Below are 5,144 nucleotides of genomic sequence, written 5' to 3' on the forward strand. Positions count from 1 at the left end.
GTCCATCCACCTCACTACAAATAACTCAATTTCGTTTCTTTTTATGGCTGAGTAATATTCCATTGTATATATGTGCCACATCTTCTTTATCCATTCTTCTGTCGATGGACACTTAGGTTGATTCCATGCCCTGGCTATTGTAAATAGTGCTGCAATGAACATTGCGGTACATGACTCCTTTTGAATTACGGTTTTCTCAGGGTATATGCCCAGTAGTGGGATTGCTGGGTCTTCTGGTAGTTCTAGTTTTAGTTTTATAAGGAACCTCCATACTGTTCTCCGTGGTGGCTATATCAAATTACATTCCCACCAACAGTGCAAGAGGGTTCCCTTTTCTCCACACCCCTCCAGCATTTACTGTTTGTAGATTTTTTGATGCTGGCCATTCTGACTGGTGTGCGGTGACACCTCATTGTAGTTTTGATTTCCATTTCTCTAATGATTAGTGATGTTGATCATTCTTTCACATGTTTGTTGGCTATCTGTATATCTTCTTTGGAGAAATGTCTATTTAGGTCTTCTGCCCATTTTTGGATTGGGTTGTTTGTTTCTTTGATTCTGAGCTGCATGAGCTGCTTGTAAATTTTGGAGATTAATCCTTTGTCAGTTGCTTCATTTGCAAATATTTTCTCCCATTCTGAGGGTTGTCTTTTCATCTTCTTTATGGTTTCCTTTGCTGTGCAAAAGCTTTGAAGTTTCATTAGGCCCCTTTTGTTTATTTTTGGTTTTATTTCCATTTATCTAGGAGGTGGGTCAAAAAGGATCTTGCTGTGATTTATGTCATAGAGTGTTCGGCCTATGTTTTCCTCTAAGAGTTTTATAGTGTCTGGCCTTACACTTAGGTCTTTAAAACAAAAAAGATACAGGACCACTAAACAGCGGAAATCTTTGTAACAGTAAAAGAATTCAGTGGAAAATGAGTAAAGAATCCTAAAGTGTAATTTACAAGAGGAAAAGAGAGGTAAACAAACAAATAGAAAAATATTCAACTACAGTATAATTAGTTAAATATGCTTTTTCTAAAAGTGAAATACATTTTCCTTTGCTTAATTAGCAAAAGTTTTGAAAAAATAATACTATTTTTTCTGGTCTTCCATGAAATGGACAGTATTATGTGTTGCTTCTTTGCTGGAAGATTAATTGGAAAACATCAAGAACTTTAAAACTTTAACTCAAAAATTAGATTAAATTTGTATTCTAAGTATATAATCTATAATAATACAAAAGTTTTTTGTACATAGATGCTTATTCCATTTTTGTCAATACTAGAAAATGATAGACTTCAATAGCATATACACTATTTGGGATGTTATATTATGATTTAAAATGGTGAATATAAAACAACAGGAGAATGGTCAAAAGATTTGAGCAAAAATTTACCAAAAAAAAAAAAAATCAGAAGAAGAATACATGTATGAAAAGATGCCCAAACTGTGTATTGTTCAGTGAAAGAAAATAAAATCATAGAGTACTATTTTTTAAACTATCATATTTTCAAGGACCAACAATATCATAGTTTATATTGTTCTTAAGGCTACAGGGAATATGGTACTCTCATATATTATACAACAGATTGCAGTGTAAATTGGTACAACATTTTCAGAGAGCAACTTGTCAGTATCAATCAAATAAAAAATATATAAAACTGCTGACCAGCAAATTCTACTTTTAAGTTAACTCTCATACAGAAAAACTCAGTTTACAAGGATGTTTATTGCAGCTTTGGAGCATCAAACTGCTGTAGAGAACTTAAATGTCCATCAGTACATCAATTATGATACAACCATATTGAGGATTATTGTACAGTCATTGAATAGAATAAGCTCAGTTTTACCTACAAACATGTAAGAATATCCGTGATGGGTTGTTGGGTTAAAAAGCAAATTGTAAGTCAATACATAGAGCAAGATCCAAGATTTGTGCTTTTTCTCTGTCTCTTTGTCTCTGTCTCTCAATCTTTCTCTCTCTTTCTCATCTATCTCTCCCATCTATCAATCTCTATATATTATCTATCTATCTATCTATCTATCTATCTATCTATCGTCTGTCTCTATCCATCCATCGCTATCTGGGAACTTATGCTAAGAAGCAGGAAGGTTAAGAGGTGAGCGATTTCTCATTGCAATTCTATACTTATTTTTACCTATATAATTTTATAATCAAAAATAATAAAGAAAAAAATCCTGATATTCTAAGGAGAAATATATAGTGTAATGATTAAAGATTTTATTATTAAATATAGAGAAGGATGTCAAATTGTTAAGTACATATAGGAAGATATACTATTTTACATTGTATTAAGGCTGCAACTATGCAAAAATAACAAAACTGTAAGCATAAAAAAATTACACATGGTTATATACTTGAGTACTAAACATGCTTATTTCTGGGTCATGGGTATTGGGAATCGTGGGTGTTTTTTCTTTCTGTATTTTTCAAATATTTTATAATGAGCTAGAATACATAACATTTTATGGTGGTAAAATATTTAAAACAATGTTCATAAAGGATTTATTTAATGTGTAGGATGTCTTGGTTTGTTCAGGCTGCCATAACCAAAACTGCAGATTAGGTGCCTTATAAACAGCAGAAATGTATTGGTCATGGTTCTGGAGGATAGAAGTCTGAGATCAGGGTGTCAGCATTGTCAGATGAGAGCTCTCTTCTGGGTCCTAGACTTCTTGTATCTTCACATGTCAGAGGAGGAAAGGGAACTCTCTGGAGCCTCTTTTTTTTTTTTTTTTTAAGTGTGTAAAGGTACAATATTTTATTTAACCAGTCCTCTGTTGACTGATGTTCAAATTGTTTCCAGGTTTTCACTATTACATCCAATATTCTGATGATGGAGCCTCTTTTATAAAGAGCTCAAGAGGGCTCTACCCTCATGATTTAAGCACCTCCCACGGCCCCACCTCCTAATACCATCATTTTGAGGGGTTAGGGTAGCAGCATATGATATTTGGGCAGACACGACCATTCAGAGCATAGCACCTGAAGTGCTATCTTAAGTACTGCAGGAGTAGGAGATAAAATAGATGATTAACACTTTCATAGACAGAACTCACAGTTTATCAAACATTTCGTATTGTGTATAGCAGTTACAAGCATTGATTCTGCAGCCAGATTATCTGGGGTTTACATTCCATCTCCTGTACTAGCTGGTTGTATAACCTTGAACAATTTTATTAATTTCCCAATGCCTCAGTTTTCTCATCTGTAAAATGGAAATAATGATAATACCTCACAGAGTTGTGATGAGGATTAAATTAATGTGTACGTAAGAATGCTTTATGGCTGCTGTAACAAATTTCCACCACCTGAGAGACTAAAACAGTATACATTTACTCTCTCATGGTTATGGAAATTAGAAGTTAGAAGTCAATACCACTGGGCTGAAATCAAGGTATTGGCAGGGCGGTGCTTCCTCTGGAGGCCCTAGAGGAGAATCAGTTTCCTAGTACCTCCAGCTTGTAGAACTACATTCCTTGCATTCCTTGGCTCAAGGCCACTTTCTCCACCTTCAAAGCCAGTAGCTTAGCACTTTGCTTCAGCCTTCACATTGCCTTCTGTCCCTCTGTGTTAAATCTCCCCATTCCTCCCTCTTATAAGGACACTTGTAACTACATGTAGTGCTTGCTCAATAAGCCAGGATAATCTCCCAATCTCAAGATCCTTAACTTAATCATATCTGTCAGGTCCCTTCACCACATAAGTTAACATTCACAGTTCTGGGTATTAGAATGTGGCTATATTTAGGAGCCATTATTTAGCCTACCACAGTATGTAGCACTTAAGACTGTGCTAAGTGATAGATAAATGTGAACTATTACTATTTGAAAGTAGTTTCTGATAATGATGATATAAAAGGTCCACTAAGGCTCTAGGGAAGTGCATGGGAATTCAAAGGAAGCAGATATCACGGCTATCTGAGGTTATCACAGGTGGCATAATACAGCAGAGGGCACTAAGGATAGGTAGGATATGGGTTTGCAAAGATGAGGGTCACTACAGGTATAAAATGCTATGTTATTTAGCTATCTCCCTGCCCCTCCATCTGTACCCTAACACTTGTTTAGTACTCAAAAGACCAAGAGTTATGATCAGTGGACATGAATTTAATTTCTCTCTATTCTTAGCTATATGACTAAGTTCTTATCTTTTATTCTTTTTTATTTCTGAGTCTCTACTTCCTCCCCTTTAAGACAGAGATTGAAGTACCTCTCACAGGCCTCAAGATTAAATAAGATAACAGTTGGGAAGAGTATTTTGTATAAGGTAACTTTGTCCATAAATATTAACTATACTGTGGAGACTCCATTATTCCGAGGAATAATGAGATAAATAAAAAGCACCCGTCGGGCTTCCCTGGTGGCGCAGTGGTTGAGAATCCGCCTGCCGATGCAGGGGATGCGGGTTCGTGCCCCGGTCCGGGAAGATCCCACATGTCTTGGAGCAGCTGGGCCCGTGAGCCATGGCCGCTGAGCCTGCGCGTCCGGAGCCTGTGCTCCGCAACGGGAGAGGCCACAACAGCGAGAGGCCCACGTACCGCAAAAAAAAAAAAAAAAAAAAAAAAAAAAAAAAAAAAAAAAAAGTACCCGTCATCCATAAGAACATGGTAAGATTGAAGTTTCACTCATTGTGAAGATCCAGGCTGGACAAGATAAGAAGAAACTATGACTGTTTGAAAACCAGCTTTACTCTCTTCACTAAAACAGTAGATGCAGCCAGATGGCAGGTTGGGGCGAACAGGTAAAATTCTATCCTAAATTAACCTACAGGCTAATTAAACAGAATTCTACATAATAAAACCATTATTTTGATTCTTTCCTTGTTTGCTCTCTTTCCATATTTTCTTCCATGTCTTAACACTTAAGGGTTTGTTTTGTTTTGTTTTGTTAACATTTTTATTGGAGTATAATTGCTTTACAATGGTGTGTTAGTTTCTGCCTTATAACAAAGTGAATCAGTTATACATATACATATATCCCCATATCTCTTCCCTCGTGCGTCTCCCCCCTCCCCCCTCCCTATCCCACCCTTCTAACTGGTCATAAAGCACCAAGCTGATCTCCCTGTGCTATGCGACTGCTTCCCACTAGCTATCTATTTTACATTTGGTAGTGTATATATATCCATGCCACTCT

The sequence above is a fragment of the Physeter macrocephalus genome, chromosome 12 (assembly GCF_002837175.3).
Source record: "Physeter macrocephalus isolate SW-GA chromosome 12, ASM283717v5, whole genome shotgun sequence".
NCBI lineage: Eukaryota > Metazoa > Chordata > Mammalia > Artiodactyla > Physeteridae > Physeter > Physeter macrocephalus.